Source organism: Coturnix japonica, chromosome 8, assembly GCF_001577835.2.
Source record: "Coturnix japonica isolate 7356 chromosome 8, Coturnix japonica 2.1, whole genome shotgun sequence".
Taxonomy (NCBI): domain Eukaryota; kingdom Metazoa; phylum Chordata; class Aves; order Galliformes; family Phasianidae; genus Coturnix; species Coturnix japonica.
Genome location: NC_029523.1, coordinates 12,799,882 through 12,814,303, shown reverse-complemented (window position 1 = coordinate 12,814,303; position 14,422 = coordinate 12,799,882). Strand labels below are relative to the sequence as shown.

The window sequence follows — 14,422 nt, the reverse complement described above, 5'->3', positions numbered from 1 at the left end:
CTCTTGCCTGGTCTCCTGGGGCAGTGAAGCAGCAGCTGCAGCCTACACATTATCTAGGGCTCCCTGGCAAGATGGACACCAACCTCTGCTACCTTACTTGAGTGGAGGAGCTGGCACTGTAGCCAGGCAGGCTGGTGGGGCGTGCTCTTTGGGGCCAACCAACCCAAGCCCAGAGCTGGCACCAGGATCACAAAGATGAAGAAAACAGTTAACAGGCTTTATACCTGTCTTCCCCATTCTCATTTAGCAATCAGCAAACCCTCACAGCTCTGGTGCTGTCACTGAGAGATACAATACCCAGTTTCACAGGGTTTTTTCCACAGTACCACATAGAATCATAAGGTTGGAAAGGACCTACAAGATCATCTAGTCCAGCAGTCCTCCCTTTACCATATCTACAGAAAACCACTAAACCATATCTCCTAGCTCCCTATCCAGATGCTTCTTGAACACTGCCAGGGATGGTGACTCCACCACCTCCCTGGTGGAAGAGCCGCATGAGCAGCTGCAGCCCCCTCCAATGACTGTAGGCACCGGAACTCCTTGCGGAGGCCAGCAATGCCTGCTGCTTCTCCTTTTCTTTACAAGTTTCTTTCCAAATGACACAAACCTGTACTTATTAATTTACATTAAATTCGTTTAACACAGATGCAAGAGACCAGAAGTGTCTAATGAGCAAAATATAACGAGGTACCAGCTACTGCTAAGTATGTTCAGTTTATGCGTTCTTGCTTCATTTTTATAAAGTATCATTGTAGAATAAATGCTTTCCTCTTATCTTACAAGAGAAAAAAAAAAATCTCCAGGTATTGTACTAGTGATTAACAAAGGAACAAACAAGCTCAATGATCTCCAGTCTGGTTATCCATGGCACACAGTGATAGAGATGCAGTGAATTCTGTGGACAAAGTACATGAAGAAGCACCCACAAGTACTGAAAATTTAATTAAAAGTCAGAAAGCCATTGCAATGAAGACTCAGCAGAAAGCCATTTATTTTTAAAATCTAATATATTCTTCATGACTAAAGGCTAAAGCACACGCTGACTTACACATTTAGCTGTAACTGATTTAAGCTACTTGATGATTTTTTTTGCGCACAGGGTGGCGCTCAATTTGCAATGGAGTAAATTGGCAGAATTTAATTTGGTGGATTTTTTTAACTCTGCAAAAAGAATCCTCATTAAAACCTCACGATAGGCTGTATACTTTTTTCATCATTAACTAGCCTAACTGCAGGTAAAAGAGATACAATTATGGATTTATATAAATCCTATTGTCAATTTACAGCTCAAAGACTGTTGAGTTACCTCATTTTAAGTAGGTTATTTTTTCCCCTTAACCTTTCCTTGTTTTAATGAGGATTTGGTTTGTCATTGTCAGGGTGCCTGTTTGCAGGAAAGTTTCTCATCATGTCAAGGAGGTGTAAGGCGTAAGGACAGATCTTCTGCTTGAAGAATTTTAAACCTAAGCAAAAACTGTGGCCTTGCCATTCATCTTTTAAATTTTCAGCCTTCATGAGGGCAGGCATACCGCAGCTGCCTTTTCCTTACTTTCTCAGCCCCAGACCACCTCTATTTCTTACGCTTTGGGGCTTTTCCACTTCACTCTCATCCAGTTTTTTCTTTCCTTGCTTTGCCACATCTAATACCATCTACTGCCAAAACACCGCCATTTCTTTGCTCTGCCCCATTCAGCATGGCAGGAACAGCACAGCTCATTTTTATCAGTGTTGCCTCTCATCAGCAGTTAAACACACTAAAAGCTGCATGTTGTCACTCTATTCTACACATTCGGCTACAGGCTCAATCAACATAAGCTATCCAGAAAATGAATAGGAAGAAGTGACTCAAAACAAAAAGCCCAGGCCAGTGACTCTTCTGCTTGATGGAAGCTTAAGGTCCAAAACAAGGTCCCATTATAGACAATGAGACATATTCTCAGGTGGCAGAATTTGTAATATTTCCCAGTACAAATTATGGCAGCAGAGCATTTGTGCCACTACACTTTTTTTCCATTAGCATCAAGGATTAACTGAACTTCTGGATTTCATTTTTAGTCTACAGGTAGATTAACATCTTTATAACAGCAACCAGGAATTGCTCCTTTTATCTGACTGAAATGCTTCTTCCCCTTCCCCCTACCAAACTCCTCCAGGATCTACTGAATAATCTCAGGGAGTGCGGGGGTGATCAGGGAATGAGTAGATTTAAACTGTTCAGTTGGAAGGAACTTACAGAGATCATAAAGTCCAACTGCCTGAGCACTTCAGGGCTAACCAAAATTTAAAGTATGTTTTAGAGGGCATTATCCAAATGCCTTTTGAATACTGATGGGCTTGAGGCACAATCACATCTCTAGGAAGCCTGTTTCAGTGTTTGACCACCTTTACGGTAAATAATTTTTTCCTAATATCCAGTCTGAACCTCCCCTGGTGCAGCTTTGTGCCATTCCCTTCTGTTCTATCATCAGTTATGAGGGAGAAGAGATCAACACCTCCCTCTCCATTTCCCCTCCTCAGGAAGCTGCAGAGAGCAATGAGGTCACCTCTCAACCTTCTCATAATTAGATAACCCAAGTGTCTTCAGCCTCTCATTGGACATGCCCTCCAATCCTTTTTTCAGTTCTGTTGCCTTCCTCTGAATGCATTCACATATTTGAACATTGTTTTTACATTGTGGAGCCTGGGAACAAACAAAATGCTCAAGCTGAAGCAGCACCAACACTAAATATACTTGGAGGGTCACCTCTTGACCAGCGAGCTGTGCTGTGTTTAATGCACCCCAAAATGCAGTTTGCCCTCTTGGCTGCCAGGGCACACTGCTGGCTCATGTTGAGCCTGCTGTTGACCAGCACCCCCAGATCCCTTTCTGCAGAGCTGCTCTCCAAACACTTGTTTCCCATTCTGTACCTGTGCCTGGCATTTCCCCCATCCCAGGTGCAGAACTCAGCACCTGTGAATACTGTCATCCTTCACTGGACCACTGCTCATACCTTTGATCTGAATGCTTTCAGAAGTTTGCTTACAAATTCATCACTCAATTTCATTTTAAATATTATCCCCTCAATGCATGAGAAGCAAGGCAGGCTGAAGGAGTTGTTCACGTAAGCAGATTGCAGAAATAAATGAGACACACAGAGAGAAAGGATTTGTAAGAGGGGCTGGATTTTAACCTTCCTTGGGGTGCAGGAATAAGCATGGCTACTAGACTAAGCACTTAGATGTTGAAAGCTGTTGTTTTTCCTCTTTGAACTTTTTACCAGATGTAGCAATTAAATGATAAAGTTGTCTTTAGCTCATTAGCTGATGAGTTAATTATATACCAAAATTAACCTTTGTTAAGCTCTTAATAGAATCTCTTTTATCTGAGTAGCCACTGCCTGTGTTAAAATTCTTAATGATCTGGACTAAAATCAATAATTTGTATGACTTCCATGTATGAGCTGGGAATTAGATGTATCTTTAAAATGTACTGTAATGATAACCTCAAGCTGAAATTGAAATAAAGATATTCCTTGGTGATTTCAAGGACAACATTTTCACCAGTGCAGAGGCCGTGTAAGCCACTAAAGAACATCGCCACTGGGGACAGCTCTCCTGCCTGCAGCACAAAGATAAATCAAGCTGAGACTAAGACCAAGATTTTGGTTTTTCAAATATTTTTGTGCTGCAGCCCTGCATTTCACATTTATGAACTTCCTATACATACCAATGTTCATTCAGGAGTGTCTGTTCTCTTTTTTAAAAGCCAGAGGAGTGGATTCATTTTGAGATCTAATATACCCCAATCAACGATCAAAAGAAACTAATCATTCCCCCATGCAGTGTGCTGATAGATGATGTGCTGTGCTTTTCCCTGTATAATCAATTGCTGGCAGATTTGACAAGAACTCAGCAACCTTTCTGTAGTTCAGTTTGCATTAAAGGTTTTACATTTAAAGAAGCTAAAGTCCAATTGTTTGAGACTTTTAAATTGTACACGTACAACGGAAGACAATTGAATATCTCTTACTGAATATTACTTTGTATGACTTCCCTGTATGAACTGGGAACTAATAAAATCCTCAGCATGAAATGCGGATGATCAGTACTTCAAATGCACTTTCTTTTCTTTGGGCTCCTGTTTCAGCCACTCATGGAAACCAAACTTCATGTAGTTTCCAGTAACAACTCAGATACAAGCCATCTTTAAAACTGAAGACTGCCTTTACTAACAAGGCCTAGAGGCCACTAAAAAGCTTTTGATTTCAGCAAAATATGGGCCAGACTTATCAAGAATTATTCTCTATAACCTTGGCTTATATAGTGAAAAGCCAGACTGTCACCTTCAGTTTTATTTTCTTCCCCTAATGCCAGAGAACATCTCCTTGAGAGATGAGTTTCCTGATAATGTTAAAGTGTGGCTTGCCATAGTGCCTTGCAGCCTGCAGTACACATGTTAGTTTCTGTGGAAGCCCAGGTAGAGCTGAGCTAATTTTCAAGCCTCACTATTCCTTTGAGGGCAGGAAAAAACAATTAAAATGATGGTAGCTCATGGCTAATGATTGGTCTGATAACAAATTTGCTATATTTGTGAAAGGTGAAATAGGAAGAAAATAAAGATAAGATTACAGTTTTACAGTTAAGAATTTTTTAAAATGTCATAAAAGGTATCAAGCATCTTTCAGCTAGAGGAATCATTTGCAAATGTTTAGTAATGTGGCCCTGTTTATGGTATTTACATTGCAAAATATATGCAGAGTCCATAATTCCAAGGCCTCACAGACATGCCAGGATGGTCAGTCTAAATGGGCTGGCCTCTGACAACTGGACCTTGTAGTAGAAGGTGCCTTCGTGGGTGCTAGAGCTGTGGTAATTTGAGCAGATAGGGTAAGGCAGGCTGGAATATGGGAATTATCAGTCAAGATTGTGCTGCCAACAGGCAGAGTTCATTGCACGATAGCAGGCTGAAGGTTGTACTGTTCCCTGGAGCCAGTTTAATAAATAAGGTTATGGGTATGTGACTGTTCAAGCATGAAGAAATTTTTGTTGATATATTCTCAGAAACTAATTTTTTTTTCCTTAATAACCTGCAGGGCTACTCTTCGGCAAGATTACCAGTCAACTCTGATAGCCTAGGCTACAATAAGCTGAATTACACTCCAGTTCTTTAAAAATCTGCTTTTGTTACTGGCTTGGATTTAACTGTGCAGAGGAAAGCACAATACAGGCAAAGTAAAACCGTGTCTTTCCAGCTAAGTAGAAGAGAGCAGAACAAGTTAACAGAGAATGGTTACACCTCTTTAAAGATGCAAATTGATAATTGAGCTGTATATCAAAACAACAAGAGTACGGCTCATTTTTAGAGGTGCAAATTACCAGTCTTTAGGCTTTTTTAAATACCTTAATAAGAGTTTCTATGAGTAATATTTTACGCAACAAAAATGCTTGAACAATACCTTACATTGAGGATTCATAGCATTTTTCATACTCACTTCTGAAATGCAGTGATGTCTGCTACTGATTTCTGCTAATTCTACTGGACACCATAGAAGAATTAAGATATTTTTTTTTCCCCCAAGTCACAACCTCTCCAGCTCCCTGTGCAAATCCTTTCAACTTCATTTCTCACCTGCCTGACAAGAGGCAGAAGTAGGAATTAGCGTTGCTTTCACATCTTGCCCCTCTCCTCACATATCAGGACAGCAATGCTTCTCTTTCCATCAGTGAACCCAGAACCTGACTTGAAGGCAACTGGACAAGGCCACAGTTCTGCTCATCTGAAAGCATCCTGCAATTGCCCACAGACTTCAGTGGCCTTCTCTAAAATGTGTGGCAAACCACAGGTCCAGCACAGTTCTGCACAGAGGCTAGAAGTAGAAGACAAGTCATGCACAGACACCGGCCTGTCCTCTCACTCCTCTACCCTTGAACAAAGACTTTCATTCAACCCACTTAGCTAGCCCTCAAAACTGGTCTCAGCCACTTAGTCCTCCTGCTGCCTCCTAGCCAGTCTCCTCTCTAGGCTTTGTCATATAATTCTGCAAATTAACTTTATAGCAGGATCAGCCACAGAAAAATCTCACTTTAACCCTTGACCTGTTGCAATTGCCTCCACAGATCCTGAAGTATAGTATCAGCTTGCATGTGCAAAAATGCTTTCTTTCATGAGAGAAATTTGCAAAGACGCACTGGTGAAGGAAGGAAGGAAGGGATGGAAGCCTTTCACTGGATTATAAAACTGTTTGAAAGGTGAAATTTTCTACCTTTGTGTATAGATGAGATGTCAAGATGAAGTACTTCTTAGAGGTAAGAGGAAAAAAAAAAAGAGAGATGAATAGATAGCATACAACATATGTGGAATGTAAAGAAACTCTGTCATTTCCTTTGTTTTTGCACGGGAATGAAATATATAAGCATGAACATGCCAGGAATAAGACATGACACTGAGCTGCTGCAGTGATATGTGTTTTAGGTATATAGCTAGGCAGAACAGGTGGATCTAGAATAAATACATTACACTTTATTGCTTGTCTCAGTGCATGTGTTATTTCTTACTGCCCTTTGTATACTCTTTTGTGTGCACAGAGTTCAAACAAAATTTGGAATGTTACAAATGTATGAGCCAGAGTGATGCTCAGCTAACAGAAAAAGACTAAGTTTTCACCTCAAAGTTGCTGTTTTCTTTGTTTATCCTTTTCTCCTCAGAAACACAAGTTTCTTTTCATTTTAGTGAACCAAGAAAACCACCTAACCTCATGACTCTTTAATCAGTTTTCACATCTTTTCAGTTTTGGTTTCTGAAAGCCAAATGGAATACAGTCGGACTATTGTTCTGCCTACTTTATCCTTTTGGGAATTCTTTTGTATGTTTGTTTGTACCTATATCTTGACTGACTCATAGGTGTCAATCTCATGACAGCCACTACATACATAAACGCATGCTTTGCCTGCTTGCTATAGGAAACAATTTTCCCTAGAGGGAACTGGACAGATAAGAACACAAGACATGATGTTGCTATCAAACAATAATCAGCACCATTTGAATAGTCACAGCAAATTATCACTGCCAGTCACCAGTATGAAACCATCACCATTATGAAATCATCACCACTATCCACTGCATCTCATACCAGTTGCATTTCAGATCTTACTGAGACAATGGCACTGCACAAAGCAGATAAAACCCACGTGTGGTTTTGTGTGGTATTTATGTTGCAAGATCAATCTTCCCATCCTCTTGAGACTGTTTCAGTCCAGTGACCCATACCGAGCAAGCCATGACCGCATAAGTCTCTGCTACAGAACAATATCAAGCCATGAGTTTCACTACAACTCGTTACCCACTGAAAGCTAGTCCAAGCACATCTATCTATACATTCGGAGATTCTTTTGCAGCTGTGCTGAAAGGACTTCAGCTTCTTCTACATTGCTGAGTCAAGGGTGCCAAGACCGCCCACCCAAATCACAGCTTAGATTCTACTTCATGATAAATAAAGAAACAGTACCACAGTACCTTTCTGCTTGAAAATAACACATTTTGCTGCTCCACAGCACAATATTTGCCTTGAGATTTGTTCCACTTGTAAATCAGCATTCTTAACAATGTCCATTGCTCCACCTGCAACAGCTGAAGGTGTGTAAAAAATTATCTTCTTCCTGAAAAAGAGTACAGGAACTTTTAGGGCAATCACAAATGTGTAGCTCAAAAAAACAGCTCACAACATAAAGGCAGTTTTATTGGTTAAATAAATTATGGATGGAGGCCTTGATATCATCCTTTTATGAAATGTGATTCAAATGAATAAATTTGATCAAATTTATCTGACCATCAGGAAAAGTGGAAGAAGAAACTTTCTTAAACTGCTGCAATAATTGCTTTTCCAAAAGTCATTTCAAAAGGTGGAATAATTTCACTACCTTAGCCAGGAAGTCTCAAGACCAGCAGACAAAAGGGAAATTTTATTTTATGTGGTTGTCAGATTTTTAATGATTATGACAGACTGAATTAGCTGACTCACCTGTTCTGTTGAGAAAAGGGCTTTGGCTGTGCCTGACTGTGCTGCTTTCATGAGAGGAAGAAGTATTCAGACAAAAGAAAATTATGAAGTAGATATTTTAGAGGTAGCTAAGGCCTACCAGCATCTTGTGCCACTGTGTCACTGTCCCTATACTTTGCAGTCAGTTGTTCTGTATTGCTCATCCTGTCCGCCTAGGCTAATGGAAGCCTTTGCTCTGTCTGTCAAGAGTAATCCAAATATTAGGGGACTCCAGGCAAAAAATTGAACATGGCCTGGCACTCCCTGTGGCTGTTTGTTTGATGCTGATTTCACAGCCATTGAATGAGCCCTTAACCTCATCACTCGCAGCTCCTTTTTGGCAGAATGTCAGGTTACAAAATTGGCCTTGAGAAATGCCAGACTTTGCCAGTTCCTCTTCAACAGAAGATCCAGTTGTTTTGTCTGCAGTTATTCAGCCCTTGATATTCCCGGGTCAATTGCACTAAGCTCAGCATAGAACTGGAAACCACTGCCCTGCACTGTGTTTCCTTTATCCTAAATAACTCACAAAATTGGTAGGCTAAGATTCTTCCATATATGAAGGATTTTTAAAAATAATCCAGATAATTCTCAATACATGCATTTTGCACAATAGCAGAATCAACATACATTAATAATTTCCTTCCTAGCTTCCGCTACTTACTACAGTAGGTGGAAGTGGTTACAAGAAGGCAAGAAACAATAAAGACTGAGAAATAGACAAGTATTTCCAAGCAGACCCACAGCGGAGTTAAAAAGGGTAAATTTTGTTAGTTGAAAAGTAGTTATCCATGTTTTTTGTATCAATACTGTCTTTATATCAGCAAACAATTTAATTAATATACCTGTTTACTGACTGACCAAATGCCCAAGTCTTTTCCATATCAAACCCTGAACGTACTTTGCATGTATTAGATAAAGGCCAACAGTTCTTATTTAGTGAACAACAAGACAATTCCAAACATTTAACCCCCAATAACTCCCAGTAAATTAGCACAGATTTTCACTTCTCATTAATTTCTGGAAGGAAACAATACATATGAAGCACCTGCGGATGTGCAAGAAATGCAGAGCTGATACAATCAAGACAGACTCCCTCACTTTTCATGTCTGTGTTCAATATGATTTCCATTCCCTTCCCATTTATTTTAGCAAATCTATCTATACAGATACATATAGATACATATAAACATTATAATTACAATAGGTATTATCATAATTATAGTAGGTATGTAATATAAACATTTCTTAGCCAAGGAAGGAGAAAGAAACTGCTTCTGATTTCTCTTGAAATTCTGCAGGGTGTATTTTCAAATCAAAATTCCTCAATTATCACTACTCTCCTTTCACATATGTTATGCTGAGTGTTTGCTTTCACATTGGTAGTTACTCTAAGACTACTAAATTCATGGGCAGTAGCCTTCAGGGTGTTTGTTATGTCATTCATTAACCTGTAACAAAGAACAGTATGTGAAAGTACATTTGGATGTTTTAATCAACCTGCCTCCAAGGCCATCCCAAAAGGGGAAGAATGCAGTTTTAAGGCGGAAATGAATTCCCATGACCAGATATTTGAGCACACAACGTCCAACAGAATCCAGAATCCAGGATGGTTCTGTTGGATTAATCTTTCAGTGACATAGAGGCCCTGCCCTCACAGTCTACAGATAAAGCAAACACAATGTAGTGGTGTGAAAATCCTCATTCTCAGCACTCTTCAATGAGCAAACTGGAAGAGAATGTGGCTTTGATGATGGTCTGTCACCTGGGTACATTCTGGCTTCTCCATTCTCCAACATCCATAAGCCTTTATTCACAGAAACTTACAGCTGAATAACAAGGTTTCTGCATCATCCTCTTTGTTGATATTTTACAGATTCGTAGAGAATTGTAGAGTTGTAGGGGTTGAAAGGGACCTCTGGAAATCATCTAGTTCATCTGTTAAAGCAGATTCCTTGGAGTCATTCATACAGGAAAGTGCCCAGGTGGGTTCTGAAAATCTCCAGAGAAGGAGACTCCACTACCTCTCTGGGCAGCTTGTTCCAATAGATAAGATTTGGATAAGAACAGAACTAGCAGGGGAACAGGCAGAAGCAGTGATGAAACTCAAACCACAAACTGCCTCAGTGGGCAGATGCTGAATCCTACACATCCATAACCTGCCCGTGCCTCTTCTCAGGTCCCCACAGCACCATCCCAATCACACAGGGCTCAGGGAAGAGTCAAGAAGCAGATCTCTGCCTGTGATACTGAAGTTTTGAGCAGTGCAAATAGCAGAAGGCCACTCAACAGCTATATATCTGAGGCCTACCCTCCAGTCCTCCAACACACTAGGAGTAAACATTCAAGATTTTGAAATGTGCAGTTCTCAATTCACAATTTGGCTATGGGGTTGGACCTATAGGGACTCAGGGGGACTACTGCAGTGTGACATAATGTACAGCAGTATATAAAGGTCACTGTCATTCTATAGAGAAATCAATACACTCCCTCAAAAATCTATTAGGCAAAATATAGAATGTGACAGGAAGTTTAGAAGAATACAATAGAGAACCCACTGCTGTGCCTTAGATCTGAAGCACAGCAATACAAGTAAGTGGGAGAGCACTTCTCATAGAGCGGTCTCCATTTACTCTACAAGCACAATTTCCCTCCACTGACTGGAAGTTCAGGAATTAGCTAGAGCATCTCCAGGGTGCCTCTGAATCATTCTGAAATCAAAAGTGAGAATAAACTTGGACAACTCCAAGAAAAGAGGTAATACATGAGGCAAAAGGACACAAATCTTCCCGAGTCAGTTCAGGCAGCTGAAGCTACATTACATCTTGCCAAAGCAATGCATCTTCTGAACACATTCACGTGTGCAAGATTCTTCTCATTTATGTTACTTTGTCACAGCGGCTTTCGCTGAGGAGTCTTTTCAGCCCTGCAGCTCCTTCAGACATATTTGCCAAAGACAATAAGATGGGGAAATATGAATGAGTTAGCCCTGTAGCTGTACATCATTACACAGATCTGAAGACAAGACAAGTACAAGATGGTTTTATAAGAAAACTGAAGTGAAAAAGGTAAATGTGTTTTGACCTTAGATCATACGCTACTACTTTCTGAAGTAATCTTAACTGAATTCTTCTTCCTGGCTTCTTGATTCTTGTTTTGCTAAAAGTTGTGTGTGTCTCAGCACTCCCCCTCCCTCAGCCAGCCACTGGGTGCAGTCATGCATCCCAGTCCCTGCTTACTGCCATCACCACACAGCATGTCTGCACCTCCATGGGCTGCATCCCTGCATCTGAGAGCATCACTGAGAAACAGGAGCTGAACAAGAGCCACACAAATTTCCTACCAACAATGAAAGGCTTTTCCTATTCACGGCATTAAGCTGCTCACAGGAGTTTCAGAATTAAGGCAATTACTATAAATCACCAAATGTATTTTGCATTGATGTAGTGAAATAGTATAATTCTCTCTTGTTCATATACAGGTAAAATCTGCAGTACCACAAGTTCTGTTGAGCTCTCTGTTCTTCTCTTGCTTTCCCCTACTCCCCCCACCCCTTGGAAAGAAAACTAGCTGAAACAACACAAAGAAAATTATCAGCCACTGAAGCTGCTGTTGATATTGCACTGCACCTTAAATGCTGTTCTACCAGAAAACTCCTCTGACTTCTGCTGAGAATAGCCAGCACAATTCTGACACACAGTATCAATTATTCAATGCCTGTAAAATAATCGCATTTTATAGGTACACAGAAGAGTTACAAACCATCAGGAAAAAAAATGGAGTTTTGACAATGTGTTGGAGGCAAATGGCTAAGCACCTGAGCACATTTTATTCCTCAGAGAAGAAGATGGACAAGAAAACACACAGAGCAGCATCTCCCTTCATAATACAGTGTAGGTCCGGAAGGGCACACGCATTTCAGTTCTAGATGAAATTAAAATGGCCCCCAGAGGCATTCTACTTGGTTCTACATTCTGTGCCTTTTGTGGTAGATCAAATTCCTTCACTCAGAACAGAAGGGAAATGAAGGTATTGAAATCTCCTTAAGTAAGGACATCTCACCACACTAATGGTTGGTTTAACTCTTCTGTACTTCCCCCATCCTTGTTTTGGGAGGAAGGTAATCATTTTGGAGATAACGCTGTCTTTGATATAGCTGTGATTTTTCTACGGATGGTACTATTCCCACCTTGGTCACACGAGGCACTCTGAGTACTTTAAACACATATGAATTTGTAGACATTTGTTGCTAGGGAATGTGCTCAGGGATGAAGCAGTGGGGAGAGTGGGCTGTGTGAGCAGCTCATAGCAGGCTGCCCACAGAGCTCCCCAGCGATGCATCAGCTCCGCATGGCACCAGCCTTCAGTAGCAGGCACACATTGCCTTTTAAAGAAGCCAGTTCCTAGCATTTTAAAACATAAATTGGAGATAGCAGATTGCAGGTAATATTCTGCTTAAGCTGTGGATCTGCCCTAAGAGTAGCATCCTAAATCAGCACAGGGTAATCTGATGTTTAGAGAGTCTCCGTGGTTTGCAAATAAAAGTGAAATCTGTCTATAAACTCTTAAAAATTATCTTCTTGCATGCATTAGAAACTCGGCTTAGACCTTGCAAATCAGGCTGAGCCCTCATCAGTGTGCATCAGCACCAAACATAAAAGCTAGCAGTGCAGTGGTTGGCCTCCCCTCTGTACCGGCATGTTGTGGAAGACGGCTGCAGAACTGCAGGCAGAGTAAGAAAGGACTGGCGCTAGATACATGATTAAAACTTATTTCCTATTCATATCAGCAATTCCCTAGTCAGAACAAAACACTGATTACTTTTGTATTGGTTCTGTAACAGAAATAAATAACATTAAAACCTTAACTCTGCCATTAAAATAAGCAAATAGGACTGGAATACAGGAAAAGGTCTGCGGAGTAAATAAGTTCTGCTTTGATCTACTGCTTTTAAGAATACAGCACACATTAAAATTGGCTCCTAAGTGGAAGAGGGTCAGCATGCAGAATTTCCACAATAAAAAGCTCTGTAGTTGCAGGTGTTCAGTCATATACATCATCTCCTCCCCTGAAGATGAATACCAGGATTTGTGATCGACTTGACACAAAGGATTGCACTGCTCACAGCGGGATTTGTTTACATGATATCCTCTGAGAAGGATGCTCTCTCCCTCTCTAAATCATGGCCAGCAGCACAGTACCTGCACACTCTCACCATCCAATCCCATTTTCTATTTCCAAGATAGAATAGGATGCTTTCCCACTTCTGTGTGGTATTGCTCAACTGAAACATTTGCCTCTCTGCCTTTCTTCTGACATCAGGAGATTCAAGTTCAAGTCTCTGCATTCCAACTCTCAACATCCAAACAAACCCACAACCTGCTTGGTGAGCCCCAGGAATCTCTCTCAGACTTTCTACCTGAAAGCCCACCCAGGTTCTGGAAAGGGTTTTGCAAAATGTCTGGTTCAGGCATTGCCCCCCCCCACACACACACTAAATAAATAAATAAATAAATAAATAGTTTTATTTTTAATAATGATTATTATTATTTTTAAAAAATCAGATTGAAGCTGTTGTTTATGCCACTTTACCAAGGCTGAAAGAAACTGAAATTTTACTTCCAGACAGAGCCACAGCAAAGGGAATGGTTGAGGTTGGAGGGAACCTCTGGGGGTCACCTGGTACAACTCTGTAGTCTCTCAAGGCAACTCTTCAACTTAAAAACACACACGCAAGGCCCCAGTGATATTTCATCCATATCATTGCCAAGCTGCTGGAATAGTCAGTGGCCTGCCCTGCATCCCTGAGCATCCCCATGGCCCGTTAGCATGGGTAGCCAGCTCCCCACCACCTTTTTATACTTCAGCAACACTTCGCCTGATGCTGGAGTAGGAAGCCATTAGTATCTATAAGTTAAATAATAAATGCTAATAAAAGAGAGCACTCCCATCCTTCATCGTCCATGGGCTGCATGGCTGCCCAGGTCCTGAAGCAAGCAGGGGCTGGCTGAGCAGAGCAGCTGCCAGTCCCACCTTTTACCACTCTTTTCTTTCACAGGCTTTGGCAATTTTCTCACAGCTGTTTTATGTGACCAACGTCACTCAGCAATGAGTTTATCAGCCTGAAATAAAAAGAGCACTTTTTAAACTTCTTCTATCCACCATCTTGTTAATTTTCTTTCAAAGCTGACATGCAGCTAAATTAGGGACATTTCCTTGTGCTCAGCAGCCGCTTAAGGAAAGAAGCCAAACTCGAGTGCCCTTTAGCCTGCCTGCGACAACCCTTCCCAATTACTCCAGCTGAAATTGCCTGTCTTGCAGGAGAGGAAACAGAACAAAGCATCCCACCCATCCCAGCATGATGACCCTGTTTTCAGGCATGTTGTCAGCACACAAACAGGGAG

The 14,422-nt window shown here is 41.0% G+C and overlaps 1 long non-coding RNA gene across 1 annotated transcript in view; it reads right to left on the bottom strand.

Moving 5' to 3' along the window:
* LOC107317348 overlaps positions 1-14,422 on the bottom strand; it is a 41,052-nt gene that overhangs the window by 15,724 nt on the left and 10,906 nt on the right. Inside the window, exon 3 of the long non-coding RNA XR_004308241.1 lies at positions 7,496-7,638. This is a non-coding gene — a long non-coding RNA (uncharacterized LOC107317348). The remainder of the gene's footprint in view (positions 1-7,495; positions 7,639-14,422) is intronic.